At 38.0% G+C, this 19973-nt stretch overlaps 1 protein-coding gene across 1 annotated transcript in view; it reads left to right on the top strand.

The window, feature by feature from the left end:
• The first annotated feature begins 11704 nt into the window (after positions 1 to 11704).
• The window catches only part of LOC779362 (signal transduction regulatory protein SAP-2), a 48796-nt gene continuing 40527 nt past the window's right edge, over positions 11705 to 19973 (top strand). Inside the window, exon 1 of the mRNA XM_041572198.1 lies at positions 11705 to 11866. The gene's annotated coding sequence lies outside the window, so the exon portion shown is untranslated. The remainder of the gene's footprint in view (positions 11867 to 19973) is intronic.

Consider the following 19973-nt stretch of genomic DNA (forward strand, 5'->3'; position numbering starts at 1 on the left):
ACTCTAGTTGAAAATGATTCCCCCCTTGCTCAACTTGAGTGCAATGAATAAGGCTTGTGCTGAACATACTTGTTGCCTATTATATTAATCACAAAAAAAATAGTTTGTCCTGTTTGGCTCTGGAAATAATAAAGAACAAAGATTTCTCATGCTTTCTCGTGCAAAAAGTAGCACAAACCATATTAGTGCTGTACAGTTATGCATTCAGAGGTAACATTTTGAAATACTTGAATAATATGAAGAACTTGTAGGGACCCTTTTTTGTTTCTTTAAACTACAGACTATTTTAAGAAATATGTAGTTGCTATTAAAACCATAGTCCTATCTTCAAAAAGACCTTTGATTATATACAGCAAAGTGAGTAGAAGTTACTCAGCCTCACAACAAAATTCTTATGCTCCCCCCAAATATTTTTGATAAATATATATATTGAACCTGCTTAAGCTCATTAGTGGAGCCCCCAGCAGTCACAGGACCTTAATTACCTATTAAACCCTTAGGACCCTTAATTAGATTAAATGTAAGATTTCTAAACTAATTCAATGTGAAAGGAAAAAAAGGAAACTGCCCTTTTGAGTTTGACTGCATTGTCATTAGGATTTTAGCACTAAGTACTATAAAATTTCCCTTTCACATTTGCTCTGCGCTACAAAAGAAAATTGCTGTTCTGATTAACCAGTTTGTTACCAGAGGCATTCGCATTGTCCCTAAATACATTTATGTTTCTGTTGCCGAGAGAAGTTGAAAAAAAAAGATTGGCATTTCTGGCTGTGATAAGCTGCTGAAATTGATCCGCTGTTTCAAGCAGCAGCATTTATGGCCTCATTTTGCATCCAATAACCGCTTGGCACAGTAATCTTTAAATCAGCCTCGCAGTGTTCACATTTTACATTATGGAAATTTCCCTAAATTGCTAGAGCTATTTCAGTGTGTCCTAGTGGCCCCCAAAAGGGCAATCTGTGCATTTCACGTAGCAGGCAATAAAGTTTTCAAACAAGAGCTGAAAATACACACTTCCCAATGACAGAGACCAGAGATACATGTGACAGTCAACAGAGAAGCCTTGAAATGGACTCAGGGAAAGGATACATTTACTACTATTCCATCTGCCAGATTGCTTTGCCAATAGTACATAATGGCAGTGACAGCCATGCTTAATTAGGATCTGTGGGGCAATTATCTCAGCAAAGGTCTTAGTCAAATGGAAACACATTACATAACTCACAAATAACGTCTGTGCTCCCACATCTTGTGCGCTTGGCCAACAGTTGATGTTGCGGACATGACCTGAGAAAAGGGGAATTTTATATCATGTCATGGCAACAAAACATCTTCTTGCCTAATGATGATAAATAACATTCAGTTGGGAACCATGGTCTCAGGAGAAGAAATTCAGATGGGGAACTGGTTGAACTTGAATAAATGTAATAGTTGGGCAATGAGCTAGTTCATCCAGCAGGTGGCACCAACCCCTAAGGTTGGTCTGTAGGGGAATTCCCCTCCAGAAACTTATATAAGTGCAGGAGCTGTGCTCCTCTTTTGGCCTAGGAAGATCTAGAGGCAGCACCAATACCGATGTGGCCAGACCATTTTTGGAAGACTGACGTCTTTGTGGCTAGCTAGTGATAGAATGGTGTGTGATTTCATGAGTCAAATGTAGGCAGGCAGGCTAGTGAGAAAGGTCAGTCTGTTGTCCAGATGAAGAGCGATTTGGTTGGGCGACTGTATGCCATGTAGGGAAATTAAGCATTTAGGAGTAAGTTAGAGGAGAAGCTTAGACACTGCATAAGAAGTCACTGCTGAGAGGTTTAGAGAGGAGGCCACTGTATGGCTAACGGCACTCTGCCTGTGTATCCCTTTCATGACAGGGATCTTTGAGGCTTCACTGTGAATGTGAAAGGAAAGCTGATGGAGTTTTGAAAGCTGCAGTGAGAATAGCAGTGGTTAGAATTCTCTAATGTCTGTCTCCTCTCCTTTTTCACGTGTGGTGACAGGTGGGCACTGCTTGTGAATGGCATGTATTCAAGTGACAGGCAGACTTTTGAATGCCACGGTTCACCACAAGAGCAACTTGATTGGCCTTAGTGTATCATAATCATCACTTCATCGTCAATCATTCCACCAGCTCTTGTAGAATAGTTTGAAAAACAACTGTTTACCATAATTCTTAAAAGACAAGGAAAGGGTTAATAAAAGGTTGGCTAACATATAGGCAGACTTTTGACTCGGGGCTAGTGCTCCTCTTGGTTGAAAACTCCAGCAGCCCATGGTATGTTCCTACTAGAGCTGCGCCCCCATCTGTCTCTTCCCAGCAATCCCTGTGGCTGTCTGAGATTATGCGCATGAATTCCATGGTCTCAGCAGAATCCAACATCAGACTTATAACCTACGATCAACCTATGATTAATCCCACCATAATCGATTCATGTGTGAAACAGTTGGTATGCTGACATGGTATATAAAGGACTTTATTCTATATACACTCAGAATCATTAAAGGGAGCCTGTCTCTCCGTCAGGAAAAGCTGCATCATAAAAGTCCTTGTCAAATTAAACATGAAGCCCAAATTCTTTTTATTTTTTTATTAAAACACCCATACCTACCCAATCATATATTGCCTGTCCCACCTTCCATGCCTGAGGCACAGCAATCACTTTCACTTTCATTTCTGCACTTCCTTGATTTTACTGACATCCTCACATGCCCCACCCTACTCTCTGCCTATAACTGTGTAGCCTGTGCCTGGGTATGGCATCAGGTCACCCATTCTGGCACATACAATAGAATATGGGATGGTGCAAAGCTTGCCTTGATAACAGTGTCCACAAAATAGCACCTACCTGTATGTTCTAATTAGGGTTGCCACCTTGGGTGCGGTGGAACTCCGGGCAGTGGGGCAGGACCGTAATGTGTTGGGGGCAGGGCCGCACCATAATGGGGACTGGCCCATGATGAAAAGGCATGCCACAATATCATAGGCTGGGCTATGACGTGGCAATCGGTGATTTGTTAATCACCGCATCAATCTTAGGAAATCCTGCCCGGCTTTCCTAATTTGGAAAATCAGACAGGCAGTTGTGACCCGGGCAGCCCTTCAAAAAAACAGGCGGTCCTAGTCAAAACCGTACAGGTGGCAACCCTAGTTCTAATTGTGGATTCCAAAAGAATGAAGGACACAGATTTAGAACCATGATGCATGATACATGCCCAGATTTTTCATTTTCTTGGAACTGGTGCTGTTTTTTGCGGCCCCATGCAGGCAAACAGTGTTTTCCCCTCTGGCTATTACGTTTCTGTTAGAATCTACACTGCTTTGCTGTCAGCCCCTGAGCAAAATAAAACTGGGGTTCAACTTTTTTATTTGTGGCCGCAATCAGTGCCGGGGGGAGGGCATGTTGCCGCACCCAGGGCTTCTGCAAAATGTTCTGGGTCGGTAGGGCCCACAAAGGCTGGGGCCTACCAGGTTTTTTCCTGATGTCCTGCCAGTCCAGTCCTACCCTGGTTCCAGTATAAGGAAGCAATTTGCAGCACTATTTCTACAGTAAACTAATAGTAGCAGCTTTTGTTATAGTAATAAAGGCAGGGGGAACAATTGCCTGTCTCTGCAAAAGCAGAGGGAAAGCACAGAATATAAAAAATTCTAATACTAAATATATATATATATATATATATATATATATATATATATATATATATATATATATATATATATATATATATATATATATATATATATTTATTTATATCCAACTATGAGCTGAGCTGGTGCACATAAAAATCCAAACACTAGCCGATGCTCTGAAAAAAATGTGAAGACCTTATTAAAGAAAAATTAAAGTTATTTTTTTTAATCATTTTATCATTTAAGACAATCTTTTATCTCTTAAGATACAAAGAATAATATTTATGCCAGCAGATAATGTCTGGGTTTGCTAATAAAAAAAATACATGTATGTACCTTATGTTCTGTGTTTTCTGCAAACTTTGGAAACATATTCCCTCCCAGTAGGCCTATACTATCTGACTTTGTATCCATCTTAAGCAACGTTAGAGCATGCCTATGTTCAAACCCTAAAACAAGGTCATCATGGAGCTAATTTATACAACACTATATATACCAGCATTCCCAATAAATTAGTATGTTATACAGTTACCCATGTTTAATTTAGGAACAGCTCACTACCAGAAAGTCCTTTGTCAACAGCATTTGTTTTATTCTGACACACAACTGATTTATAGAGAATAATGTATAGTTACAAGGGCACGCTATGCAAACTCACTTTGCTGAGATCTATGCAAATGTCTAACTTAGCAATGAGTGAGAAGAAATGCTCCCAATCTGTTCAGAAATAACACCCTTTTCTCAGATGCTGCTGTGATGGTATTTTCCTCTAACCCTGTGATTTCTGTTTCAGTACTAAAAGCTGCAAGCTTGTACAGTATTCAGTGAAAAGAAACATTTCTCACTATTATTCATAAAGGATAAAGGTGCCAATCTTTTAACTGACAATAATTTTTCTCCCTTAGTAAACCAGTTCCAGTGCAGAAAATCATTGTCTAAATGACTTCGGCAAGTGATAGAGCTCAGCTACTGCTGAATTGCACTGAGCACTATCACTCTATAGGGCTGCTCTAAGCTGTCAGACACTTCCTGCCAAGCTGACACTTGTATCTACTTTGGTAAATGTGTCACTTTGTTACAGTTAAGTTGGGTTGAAAAAAGTCCAAAGTACATGAAGTTCATAGTCATACACACACATATACATACCTATCTACTGTGCCTCAGTCCTGAGTACTACTTGTAGCACCTCTAACCCCCCCCCCTTTTTGTTTGTTTTTTTGTATTTGAGTTTTCATTTTTATATCAAACCCTTCATACATCATGTTTTACATTCTGGGGGGAGCAGAAATTTCCCAAGTTTTCTTATGTTAAACATACAATTAGCTATGCAAAGGAGTCTTAGGTATTTTTAGACGTCCCATCCCAGTGAGAGAATGATAAATTATGTGACTTATATGATTAGAAGAAATAACAGAAACAAAAAGGAGAAGGTAAAAAGCAAAGCATAAAAAATATAACCAAAAGAAAACATTTTTTTGAACCATTTGAGCCCCGGGGATTGTTTGGGAAGAGGGGAAAATAGTTATACGATCTCAGTCTATGATATTGATCTGGGGAATTATTGTTATTTGGTGACATGTTTCTATGTAATCAAGGGGTGCAATGCGTCCCATAGTGACCACACTTTCCCAAAATTTGGTAGTTGGGAGCGGTGTAGTGCAACTAAGTATTTCATCCATTGGATATCTTGGACTTGCTGTCTTTCGTTCAACTCCAGTGGGGGCTGTACCTTTTTCAAGTTGTGAGCTATAACTCGTTAAGATGCAGTCAATATGAGATTGGCTAATTTCTGCATATGGTTTTTGAGTTTGGGAAATGGCATTCCTAATAGGAATGTTTGTGGGTCTAGCTGTAAGTTACATCACAGTAGGGTTCTAGCAGAGATAGTACTTCTTTACAGTAGTTCTCCAGGTGAGGACAGGTCCAAAAAGTGTGGTATAGGGTACCTGTTCCTTCACATTGTCTCCAGCACCATGATGAGACTGTTTTGTAGGTTGAATGTAACTTAGTGGGCGTCATTTACCATTGCACGATGATTTTATAGTTTATTTCTTTGTGTGTGACACATGTTGAGGCCTTTTTAAGGTTGATGTATTTCCCATGTTGCGTGCACTTCCACAGACCAGCAGACGACGGTGGTTAAAAAGAAACTTTATTTCCCCAACACTCCTATGTGCCATGAGTACATGCCTATGAGTACGTGTGACACCATAAGAAAAACGTTAGGAGGAGCGTTGGGGAAATAATGTTTCTTTTTAACCACCATCGTCTGCTGGTCTGTGGAAGCGCACACAACATTGGAAATACATTGTCTGTTAAGTCTCCCTAAGCTGCGGGTTTGGGGCGTTGAACCCGAGACATGGATTCCCAGCGGTGAGTAACCTGTAAATGAATGCCTGTGATAGCAATTGTTCAAGTGAAAGGTCCAGGGCATTTGCACCTGGACCCAATAATAGGGTGAGCGGTTATTTTAACTAGTCAATTTAAATTGCTCCACTTTTTTCTAAAAAGTAGTTGAGGAGTTTGAGCACATTTAATCTATTTATTACAAGCCTTTTTAAGGTTCTCCTAAAGTGATGTCCATTTGTAGAGAGGTATGTCCTCAGCCAGGGTTTGTTCCCACGATTCCATATAAGTGTGTTTAATGATTTGGGTTTCCTAGTATGTGTTAAGTATTCCATAAGTCCTTTCCTGTTCGCTCTGGTTGCCATGATTGTATCCAATGACTTATGTTCTGTAGGTGACTGGGGTCCCATTATTTAGAGGGCAAAATGCTTGATTTGAAGGTATTGGTATTGTAAGTCTGTATGGTTCTGGGGCCGTATTATATTGCACCTTAGTTCCATAGAGAAAGGGTCAGTTTTACTAAGTTTAGTGGAGTATCCTTTAAGTTCATGAATTTCATGAATTTTTTTTGGGTTTCATAGTAAAGAGGAGATAGTGTAAGGAGAAACAGTATCATTTTCTAAAGTTCCCCATTTTCCACAATGCATCCTGTCCGAACATGCCACCGCTTGTCGTATAGAGTATGTGCTGCTAGATAGTACTAAAGTATGTCGGGGGCACCCAATTCCCCCCATGAAAGTGGGGATGTTGATAACCTCTTGGATATTGTATACGATTTAGTGGCCCATATGAATTTTACAATTTTCAGTTATTTTCAGAACTTTGAAAGGAATTTGTTCAGGTACAATTTCAAAATAGTACAATAATCTGGGGAGGGTTACCATTTTAACTGTTGTAATTCTACCAAACCAAGAGAGTGTGTAGGGATTCCATTTGTCCAGGTCCTTGTGTATCTGTGTAAGAAGGGGGTATAAGTTTCTTTATATAGTGTAGCATAGGTGGGGGTCAGGTGGATCCCCAGGTACTTAATATGGTTTGATTTCCATTTATAGTTAAAGTTCAACTTCAGGACCTTAATTTGCATTTGGGGAATGTCTGAGGAATTCCTGATTTTGACAGCAAAAGGTTCAATTGAGAGTGCGTATATCAGGGGGCACCCCTGTCTTGTCCCATTAGTTATTTCTATGTTAGAGAACAGGCGGTCTTCTATTTTGACAGCTGCTGAAGGGCAGGAATACAAGGCTGAGATGACCTTTTGGAAAGGGCCCTCAAATCCCTTTAAGTCTAACACCCTATTCATGTATGCCCAGTTCAGGCGATCAAACGCCTTTTCTGCATCCAAACATAGGACTATGACGGGGGTCTTTGAAGAATTTGCTATGTCTATAAGATTGATTGTTTTTCTGGTGTTGTCCCCCGCATGCCTACCAGTGATGAATCCCACTTGGTCTTGGTTGATCAGAGATGGCATTAAAAGAGTTAAGCGATTAGCTAAGATTTTTACATCAGTGTTCAATAAGGCAGTTGGGCGGTAGCTAGTACAGGATTGAGGGTCCTTTCCTTTCTTTAAGATAAGGGAGATGTGTGAGTAGATCATAGAGGGTGGTGGCATGGAGCTGCTTAAGACCATCTGGGCCTGGTTTTTTTTTTTTTTGTTGGAGTGAATTAAAGTGTTTCCTCAAGTTCCTACTCCCAATTTTTATTATTCTGTAAACCTTGTTTGTTAAATTATCTTAAGACATCTGATGTCAATTTGTGTAAAGCACTGCATAACTTGCTGGTGCGATAAACTTAATGATGATCCAGAGGAAGGAAAAACAACCCCATCTGAAGCCTCTCTAATTTTCCTCTAAGACTCTGACTCTAAGATGGCAATTGGACCAGTCCCTTGATCAACTGTGAACTAAAAACTGATTTCAGTAACCCTGTATTTTCCCCCTTTTCATCCATTTCTTTTGGGAAGCTATCTAATGTATCTGCCCACAAATAAAAATACTGGGGGTGGGGTTGGCACACCAATAAGGACTTTATTAAACAGGTTTAAAACAATTTAACAGTGGGACAGGCGCTTATCTGAGTGTCCCACTGCTGAATTGTTCATAAGCATGTTTAATAAGGTTAATTGAACTTTTAAATTTGAGTGGATGTCTCCATCGTTGGATCACAGAGTTTCAAATGTCCCCACCACTTTGTGTTTGCCTATTGGTTGTTATCTCCGGAGCCATAACGGAGGTTGGATTGTTCATTGAAGACTCAACAACCACAAGGGTAAGCCTTTACTGCTCCCTCTTCATATTCTATGAAGTAACATCAATAAGGACTGGCAGAGGGATGGTTCATGGGTCATGAGTACAGCTGGTGGGGTACTGTGCAACATGCAGTAGATAATGCGGATTTATGGGGTTGGCGGGGGGAGCAATTTTTGGTAATGGGGTCGGGGTCATAAGTTGGAACCCTGACTATACTGTGTGTAAATAAATATATATATATATATATATATATATATTTATTTATTTTTTTAAGCTAAACTATTCAAACCTTCTATACTGCAGTAATTTCCTCCTTATGGATCTGCCTCTGAATACTATTCTGATGTATACAGTCTATATTATATTATTATATAAATAAATATTATCTTATATTATTATAGAAAGCTATTAAAAGAATATTATTGTCCAAAAAATCAATTACATCTGAAAAGAATGTGTTAAGTTGGAATAGTTTAGCTTTAAAATACATTTTTTCCCAAGATATAGCGACTTTTTCTAATGGCGTAATATAGTTCATCCAATCTCTCTCTCTCTGCATAACAGAAAATTAGATTTGATCAGTGATCCTTATCTAAATTACTCATGATTATTTTCCAGGGTTGGCAGATAAGAAAAGGTAAAGGGTTCACATAATCATGCAAATTTTATTTATTTTCTTATTGCCTCTACTTTTCTTGTGTAAACAAATAATCAGCCTGTTTTAATATAAGAGAACCACAGACTGCTGCTTTTATTTCTCAGCTGAGACTGAGCTACGATCACACGACTGGAAAACAGTGGAGAAGTTTAAAATCAAACTAGGAAGAAAAAAATAAATGCTTTTTATTTTATTTATAGTATTGCGTTAATGTTCCAAAATCAGCTTTAGCTCCTTAGTGCAACCCAAAAAAAGTTTTGGCTGATATTACTTGATGGACAAGTGTATGTATTTTGTGGGTTAAACCAAGCGAATAAGGAGAAAACTTTTGCTTTGAGCCCCAGCTCTCTATAGTACATAGTAACAATCCTCATACACGGGTGAGTCGGTAGGCAACTATCTATTGTAATATTATGTACAAGTGTGAGATAGGTTATCCAGAAAACACATTCTCCAGAAAGCTCTGAATTATGGAAAGTCCATCTACCAAAGACTCCGTTATAATAAAATAATCCAAATTTTTAAAATGTATTTCCTTTTTCTCTGTAATAATAAAACAGTACCTTGTACTTGATCCCAACTAAGATATAATTAATCCTTATTGTAAGGAAACCTTACCGTGGTGGCCTGTCTGACGGTTCTCTGCTTGTGCTGGCCGGCCTGCCTGTTCCTGGTGGTTTTCTTCCTTCCAGTATCCTGGTGAGACGATGGTGCTCCTTTGCTCATCCAGAACCGTTAGCTTTGCTCCTCTCTCAAATAAGACCTGGCAGCATCCGATTAGCCGAGGGCTCCTCCCGAGGTGAAAGGCGGTGGTTATAGGCAGAAGTGAGAGTCGTGACCAAGGAGCTTAGCTTGGGTTCTGGATCTAGGGTGCCGTACGTGACACTTATTGGAGGCAAAACAATCCTATTGGCTTTGATTAATGTTTAATTATTTTTTAGAAGACAAGGCATGGAGATCCAAATTACAGAAATATCCCTTACGCACAAAACCCCATGTCCCAAGCATTCTGAAAATTAGGTCCCATACTTGTATAGGGAAAAATGTAATGAAAAGTAAAAATGCTGATTAATACTAACCCTAGAGAAACCAGGAGAAAATGACAGGCGCCAGCTAGGCCTGATCCAGCAACATTAGTGCTCAACCTCACTAATCATCTTGTTCCAACTAGTGCTTAAATGTTCCAACAACTAGTGGAGAGTAAAGGTTAAAATAAAGCAAAGGGAAGACCAAATTATATAAATACCCTTGTTTTGGGGATGAGATTTTGGATAGGCAGGTGACCTGTTACTTTTGCTCATCTAATGTACATTTATTTAATACAGAGTTAATAAAGTAGCACACTACAGTCATGGGACATGTTATCCCATGCTTGGGACCTGGGGTTTTCTGGATAATGGACCTTTCCATAATTTAGATCTTCATACCTTAAGTCTACTATAAAACCATGTAAACATTAAATAAACCCAATAGTCTTCCATTAAGGATGAATTATATTTAAAGGGAAACTATTGCGAAAATGAAAATTGAATATAAGCTTCGGCATACTGAAATAAATAACTTTATAGAAACAATCAATTCAATATTCTGAATTGTTTCTGAAATTATCAAGTTTATCTTCACTATCCCTCTCTCAGCATCTGTCTATCTTTATTCTGCCTCCATGCAGCAGTTGGGTGTCAGATAACCATTAACAGTTAGATCCAATATATCTTATAGGGGGGCTCCCTTTCCTAGCAGATGAATTAGAGCTCCCTCAAATACAGGTAACTGATTCCACTACAAACAAAATATCTAACAAAATAACTGCCTTTTGCACAAATCCTGCATGTAGAGAGACATGATGTCTGGTGATTTAATAGAGTGAGCTCTAAAACTTCTTCTAGGCAAAAGGAGCCCCCCTATAAGATATATTAGATTTAACCGACACCCAACTCCTGCATGAAGACAGAATGAAGAGAAACAGATGCTGAAAGAGGGATAGTGAACTTGATTATTTCAGAATCAATGCAGAATTTTTAATTGATTGTTTTTACAAAGTTTCTTATTTCAGTATGACGAAGCTTATATTAAATTTAAATTTTCATGATAGTTCCCCTCAAGTGCAAGGTACTGTTTATTATTACAGAAAAAATGGAAATCATTTTTAAAAATGTGGATTATTTGGTTTTCAGGTAAAGGATTTCGTTCCTGTATTATGCAGCCCTGAATTTATGACAGAATTTGGGATCTCCTACCCGGAAACCTGTTATCCAGTCCATTTGAATCCAATAAATAGAATTGAAAAAAAACAAATGATTTCCTTTTTTGCTTGTAAAATAAAACAGTCGCTTGTAGTTGATGGTAACTAAAGCAGGAATCCCTATTGGTGGTAAAACAATCCTATTTAACATTTATGGCATGGTCTAAATGACATCAAGACCCTTTATCTAGAAAAACTCAGATCCAAAGCATTCTGGATAATAGATCTCATACCTGTACTGAAAAAACAAACTGTACTGCTCATTTGCATTTGTTTCCCAGTTCTGTTGCTGGCTGAAGCATTTTGCATGGCTTTAGGAATTTTCACTTGTTTCACCAGTTCCCATGAGCAGGATTTACTGACACATTTCCTTTTTGTATTTTATGTAAAAATATAAGTTCTGCTTTATACTTTGGGGGAGGGGGGGAGGGGACAGAAGAAAAAAGAGGCATGGGAAAAACAAAGAATAAAAAGGCTTGGTTTACATGTATATACCGTATATATGTATATATATGTGCACATTCTAATACATAAAGTGTTTGTATAGTAGCATATAGGACTTTATTGAGTGGCTTAGTACCGGAGTTTCATTTTAACTTAACTTCCCTTTTACAACACAGTTATGGTATAAAGGCCTGTTGCTTTATCCAACACATCATCCTCCCCAGCAACTTCCTGCCAAGTCTCTAGCTTGACCATTTGTGTAGCTTCATGCGAGACAGCATCAGACGGGAGCTAGCAACAAAATGGTAGGCACTTGCTATACTTATATTTTCCTGTCATAGAACTGCAAATAACTTGAATTCAATGGCAGAGGCCGATTTAGATTGTCTAAATATAAAAATATAACATAATAAAAAGAATCTTATTGCCATGGGGAGGATGATATGAATTTAGAATTTTAGAATTAAGTGTAGAAACTGAACATTGTTCAGTTCCAGGCTTGAGTTTGAATAGGACTTATATAGTGGAGTTTCTCCAGGTAAATGTTTATGAATGCATATGAGAAAGCACTGAAGCATGGTGGGAGTTGTAGTCCACCAACCGTAGAGATGGAACACTGCACAACCAAAGTCCAGCAGGGAAATAATAATTATATATGAATAAATAAAATAACTACGCCAATAAAAAGACAATTGGTGATTTCTCCAATCATTTAAAACTTATATTTAATGGCAAATAGTACGAAGACAATATATCAAATGTTGAAACTGAGAAACTTTATTGTTTTCTGAAATGTATAGGCCCATTTTGAATTTGATGGCCGTAATACATTTCAAACAAGTTGGGACATGGACATGTTTCCCGTTGTGTTGCATCACCTCTTCTTTTAATCACACTCACTTTTGGGAAGTAAAGAGACCTACTGGTGTCGTTTTTGAAGTGAAATGTTGTCCTATTCTTGCCTCATATTGGATTTCAGCTGCTCAAATGTTCAGTTCAGCAGCGGTCAGGGTGCACAGTTCAGTTGTTGGAGGCAGTAGGCCCACCCAATGTAGGCTGTGTGTCCTGCTGGTGGTGGGAGGGGAAGATGTTCCACCCCTCCACTTTTTAATCTAGCTTCAGAGCTTCTGCGTCAACACGCCAGCATGCATGCGCCTATAAATACAGCAGAAGCGCACCACGCGCACCCTAGATACTGCCGTGCACAGAGGAATGGCGTGGCGGGCGTCCCCGCTGCACCGACCACCAGGGTGAGTCGTTACACCCTGTCCCAACTTTTTTTGAAACGTGTTGCTGAAATCAAATTTAAAAGTATATATTTTTCAGAAAGCAATAACATTTCCCAATTTGATATGTTGTCTTTGTACCATTTGCAATTAAAGGGGAACCATTGCGGAAATGAAAATTAAATATAAGCTTCAGCATACTGAAATAAGAAGTTTTCTAAATACAATCAATTAAAAATTCTGTACTGTTTGTACTTCATTATTCCTCTCTCAGCATCTGTTTCTCTTCATTAGCGATGGGCGAATTTATTCGCCAGGCGCGAATTTGCGGCAAAACGGCGCAAATTCGCCCATCACTACTCTTCATTCTTTCTTCATGCAGGAGTTGGGTGTCAGATATTCATTGACAGTTAGATACAATGTATGGCTCCTTTTGCCTAGAAGATGTATTAGAGCTCACTCTATTAATATCACCTGACATCATGTCTCTCTACATGCAGGATTTTTGCTAAAGGCAGTTATTTTGTTAGATTTTTTTGTACTGGAATCAGTTATTTGTGTGAGCTGTAATTCATCTGCTAGGAAAGGACCCCCCGCAAAGATATATTGGATTTAACTGTCAACGACTATCTGACACCCAATTTCTGCATGAAGACAGAATGAAAAGAAACAGATGCTCAGAAGGATAGTGAAGATAAACTTGTTTACTTCAGGAACAATGCAGAATATTCAGTTAGCTGTATTTAGAAATTTTCTTATTTCAGTATGATGAAGCTTTTATTAAATGAAAATTTTCGCGATTTTTCCCATTTAAATGGCCCATATTTTTTTCCAAGCTCTAAGTGGCGAGAACATATCTGATACCAAGGGGACTGTTATATTGGCTCTGGGGAGCGATTGTCACAGGACCAACATCCAAACAGCAGGCATGATCCATTTTGACTGCTCCTTCTCCCTTCCCCCAGTGACACCCACGCGGGGACAATCTTATTTTTATTTTGGGGCCTTTGGGGGGGGGGTTGCACATTTTATGAAATGTCTTAAAAATTGCTAATTTTAGTGAATCTTTGCAGTTTGGTAGTTTTGAAATAGGAAGAAATTTTATCCTTGTTTGCAGAATTTGCAATTTGCCGGACATGCACTTTACATAAATTGTTTCTTTATGTTTGGAGTATTTTGATGCATAATACATTTTTTTGTAGAAGCTGAATTGGCATTCATGAAAAAATTCATATGCACTATTTTATTCTTGGTCCCTACAGGCCATATACTTTGGAAAATCTATGCATATTGGATGTTAAACTGTTCAGTAGACCTACGGCATATCATTGTGGGTGTTATTTTCGTACATATTTCTTTCTATGTAAGAAATATTTTAGACAAATTTCAGAAATGTCATAAAAACAGCTAACTATAGGAAAGCTTTGTGGTTTGGTACTTTGGAGTAGATAAACATATTTACCCATTTGTCAGAATGTGTACTTTCCAAAAATATATGATTTTCAGGGGTCAGCGTAGTTTTTGGCAGCTTTTACCACACATAAAACAGGCAGTGTGCTTTTGAATTAAGTTGAAATGTATACCATGAAATTACTATTTCTAATTACTAAGTTTATTTTGGGCTTCTACATCTCATGTAGGTCAATAAACCTGTGCACAAAAGACATCAAACTGTTCAGTAGACCCCTGTGATTCACATTTAGGAGGTTTTATCTTGGTACCTAATGATATGTGGGATATTTGCTGCAAAATGGAAGCTTTGAATGAATTTTTCATAAATTTCATCAAAATCACCAACTTGAATAAAGCTTTGCAGTTTGGTGCATGAAATAAATGTAATTTCTAATATATGTGTATACATTAATTAATTTTTTTAGATATTTAGAAGCCATTATTTTGTTACAGAAGCAAAAATTAAATTTTTTTTAAAAATTTTTTTTAGCATTCTTTAAAACAGATGTCTTGAGAAAACAATATATCGTTTTCTAGCTAAACTAAAAGTTCCCCCAATATATTAATTAATTAATTTTATCTTAGTTGGGATCCAGTACACGGTACTGTTTTATTATTACAGAGAAAAAGGAAATCATTTTTAAAAATTTGGATTATTTGGATAAAATGGAGTCTATGGGAGACAGACATTCCATAATATGGAGCTTTCTGGATAACAGGTTTCCAGATAACTCATCCCACACCTTTAGTGATAACTGACAAAGGGGGGCACAAGGTTCTCATGTTTTTGTAGTGGGTCAAAATTCAGGCTTTGTGACAATTTTCAGAAATTTCATAAAAACGTATACATTTATCAATGCTTTCGTAGTTTGCAGTAGAAAGATGTATTTACCTATTTTGGATTCATCAGAATTAGTGATGGGCGAATTTATTCGCCAGGCGCGAATTTGCGCGATTCGCCGCCAGCGAATAAATTCGTGAAACGCCCGCGAAAATTCGCATTAAAAATTCGCCGGCGTCAAAAAATTTTTTTCCGCAAAAAATGGAGGCCAGCATCAAAAACGCTGTTTTGCAAATTCGCCCATCACTAATCAGAATGTGTACTTTTAGAAAATATATAGTTTTTTTTAGGATCTCGCTACTGGAGGGAGTCTTATAGCTCATAATACTGGGTGTTAATATTGCAGCAGCCAGAATGTAAAATTCACATGCATTATTTTCATTTGGGTGCCTCTGTACACCACATAATTTGGTAAATCTATACATATTAGACATCAAAGTGTTCAGTAGACCCCTGGCATTCATATTTAGGATGTTTTTTCTTGGTACCTAATGCTATGTGGGAGATAAGATGCTATTCATTAAAACTGGGAATTTTGGGAAATCATTGTGACTAGTTTGGAGTAAAAAGACATGGCTACCCATTTTGGATTTGTCTGAATGTGTACTTCCCAAAAATATATTGTTTAGGGAGGTCAACAAGTTTTTTTGTGTTTTTACCCCGCAAAAAAAAAAGTATTCAGTAGCTGAAGTGACTTCCAGGACAAGTTGTATGGGCTAACTTCAATTTGGGGTTTCTAAACGCCAGATACTTTGGTAATCCTATGCACAATGGACATCAAACTGTTCAGTGGACCCCTGGCATTTATATTTTTCTTGGTACCTAATGCTATGTGGGAGATATGAACTTGCAAAGTAAAAGTTTTGAGGTGATTTTTCTGAATTTTCATACATTTTTATAGAAACCAATAAGTTCAGAAAAGCTTTGATGTTTGGTAATTAGGAGCAGAAAGACATGGTTATCCACTTTTCAAAAATATATGGTTTCCTGGGGTAAACCTACTGTTCCAGGATTTATTGGCTTTGGAATCCAAAGTACGCCATATTCTACTGTAGTGCTTTAAAATTCTGTAATTTACTGCTTGGATCTCTAGAAGTCAGAAATCTTCATAAAACTATACAAATCTGGTATTGGCATGTTTGAGACATTTGAGGCTTTCCAAATCATTTGCATTTTTGTGCATAAAATAAAATATTCTTCTGGTATATATCCCTATATTGTGAAACATGGAAACTTTTAAATTTTTTTTGTATTCAGAACACTAAATCTTATTCCAGAAGTGGAAATACATCACAGCTCATGCAGATCTAGAAAAACCTTTTCTAGGTAAACTAAAAATTCCCCCTCCCAGGAAATGCCCCTAAAATGAGAGAGCACAAAATGTTCAAAAAACATCTGGCACTTAGTGAAAATGAAATGCTAAATTTTGCTGGCACTTAAAAGGTTAACTTTGGATAACAGCATTTAACTTTTATTTATATCTGAATACAAATATTGTCCTCTATCCCTATCTAGAGTTATGCCCACTTTATTTACAATTTACTTTGATGAATAAATAATGAACCACAACCTACAACCTATAGTTTGTTTCCTACTTATCCGTGGAATCATTTGTTAAAGGTGCCATTGGCTGGTGGTTAGCCAACACTTCAATCCTTCCCACATACCTCAAGATATATGTAAAATTAGTATGCTTCAGACCAGAGCTGTCCAACTTCTATGGTACCGATTTTTTTGGCCTACGTGATGGAGGGCCAGTGTGGAAGCTAGTGTTGAGCACTCCGTGGTTTTAAACCACACCCACTTTAAGCCACACGCATGTTACCACAAGAACTTTCAAGACCATATCCACATTAATGTTGGCACACCAAAAAACCCAAATGGTTGGTGCTCACTGCAGGGATATCTCTCATCACTCATAAGTCAAAAGTTGAAGTCACATTAAAACATACCCTTAAATACATAGGCCTCCTCCACTGTGGATAACGCAGCACCCCCTCCATCACATGATTAAACATTAGGGGCCCCTAACAAATCATCAGAACAAACCCTATCAGGCTTACTTCCCACAGGTAGCAGAGTATTGCACACAGGGAGCATAGGGCAGGCAGAGTATGGCACACACAGGGAGCATAGGACAGGCAGAGTATGGCACACACAGGGAGCATAGGACAGGCAGAGTATGGCACACACAGGGAGCATAGGACAGGCAGAGTATGGCACACACAGGGAGCATAGAGAAAGCAGGAGACAGTGAAAACTATGAACAGTTCATGCTGTGCTACATAAAGAGGCACAATGCTAATGCCCCAGTACACATAGAGGTGTTACAAGTGTGAACAATGCAGAGGGATTAAAGGTATGAACAATGTAGGAATTTGCAGTCTGTATTTGAGGTGTAAACAATGTGGGGGCCATTAGTCTCAGTACTGATACCTTTTAAATCTTACACAAGGTAAGCAATCACATCAGGCAGACTTTCATGAGGGGGGCCACACAAAGCCCTTTTCTTGTCTGCTGTAAATCAATTATGCATCTGCTTATATTTGTAGAACGTTATATTAAAAGCTAATTGGCACTGATTTTGAATCCCAGCCAATGGCATGGCTCATTCTTCTCTGCGGCTGCTGCAATTCCAAAAAAACAATGTTGTGTCAGGTCTGGTTCCCTTTAATTTCATCACTGGCTTGAATTCACAAAAAAAGGGTTAAAAATTGTATATATATATATATATATATATATATATATATATATATATATATATATATATATATATATATATATCATCAGTCCAGGCAGTTCCCTGCCACAAGGAATATCCTAGAGATTGTCCCTTAAATAAATATGCTGTGAACCCACTTACTGACTAGTGCAGAAGTACTGTAACCTAACCCTAGAGCTCCAATTCATAGAGAAGCCATGGAATAACTAAATGGGTCCCACAGCATTGTAATTTTAGGAACCCCCAAAACTTACAGTATTGACCTATTCTACCAATGTATAATGAAACTGCCCACCCAATTACCAACTGAGTCTTCCAGGGACCCCCCACAAGAGTTTCACCTACATTCATATTGATGGCTATCATAGTACAACTGGCAAGCTGTTACTGACTAACAGGCTACACAAAGAGCTTTTGTTGAAGCCAAACGTTCATTATTTATCATGTTAACAATATTTACAGGAAATAATAAGACCCCCATATAGCTTCAGTGTGAACAAAACTGAATAATCCATTTCACGCCTCTTGCTACCACATGCTGCAACAACCTATGCAACTGTTAACAGATAATGATACACGTCCCAGCTAAATGACGTGTCTGTGCCGATGTGTCAAACCACATGCACAGAATTAACATCACAACAATATCACAGAACTGCCCCATGAAAATATCATGTTAGTTATCTGTTCAAAGATAAATTCTATCCAATCCTGTTAAAGGGATACTGTCATGGGGAAAAATTTTTTTTTCCAAAACGAATCAGTTAATAGTGCTGCTCCAGCAGAATTCTGCACTGAAATCCATTTCTCAAAAGAGAAGTCACATGACCAGGGGCAGCTGGGAAATTGACAAAATGTCTAGCCCCATGTCAGATTTCAAAATTGAATATAAAAAAATCTGTTTGCTCTTTTGAGAAATGGATTGCAGCGCAGAATTCTGCTGGAGCAGCACTATTAACTGATTTACTTTGAATTTTTTTTTTTTTCCCATGACAGTATCCCTTTAAGCGGCAAACTAGTATAATATAATTAATCTTATAATGGATAAATTAAAACCACCTTTTATGGTAGTATTCCAGAGATTGCTACTGCTCTTTAAGCCACAACCGGTCCATATAACATATAAAATACTGCATGAGTGTATGATAAATATACTGTTGCTGCTAAATGCACTGTTGTTATGACGGAGGCATGCTAAGCTATAATGTCCTCATCTTGAAATTGTTAGTCCGACCAGTTGAACCGGAATGTAAGGAAATAATATACTTCCTATTGTGAATGTACATTCCTAATGTCTTCTAGTGCAATCCTTCTTTTATACTGTACTCCTTACCATCTCTCCAGGCTAAGACCTGCAGGGGCACTATATTTCCTTGATTTTTATATGCTCTAGGTTGCTGAATTAAATGGTATCTGGTATCCCCCCTTCTCTTCCGTGTTAATACATTAGCAGCCATCATTGTAAATGCAAGCGCAAGTGCAAGTCTTTTTTCAACCCGATTTAACTATGTAACTAAATAAAGGGAGCCCTGGAGAAAGGTGCAACATATTACTTATGGTGACAAAAACAGAGATACAGGGAAACCAATAATGTTGTTAAGCAAGTCTCTGCCTTGCTAATATGGCACCAATCAGATCTTAGTTTGTATTTCACCATTTCACTATACTTATAAAATATAATATTTCTATTTAAGTCAATGTCATAATAAAAATACATACATACTGACCCGTATGACCCACCTTACGCGTTTCGCACCCTCCGGTGCTTAATCATAGGTATTTCTGACAGTATTTTCTCAATTCAAAAATTTAAAAATCCGGTTGATGCCACCCATTTTAGTTTAAAACCAATCAGTAAGGTTCAGTCTTTATATTTAGAACGTGCTCTTTCCGGGGTATTAGTTCCATTCCCGTTATCATGTATAGACTATAGTTAACCTGTGAAGGACCGGCCATTTGCTATACAGCCATAATAGTTAAATCACAATTCAGAATTAGTATAATTAAATACCGTATATATTCGAGTATAAGCCGACCCGAGTATAAGCCGAGGTACCTAATTTTACCTACGAAAACTGGGAAAACTTATTGACTCTAGTATAAGCCTAGACACAACTACAGCCCTGCCAAAGCGACCCCCCCAGCGATCAACCGGACTTCTTTGCAAAGTT

Source organism: Xenopus laevis, chromosome 8L (genome assembly GCF_017654675.1).
Source record: "Xenopus laevis strain J_2021 chromosome 8L, Xenopus_laevis_v10.1, whole genome shotgun sequence".
NCBI lineage: Eukaryota > Metazoa > Chordata > Amphibia > Anura > Pipidae > Xenopus > Xenopus laevis.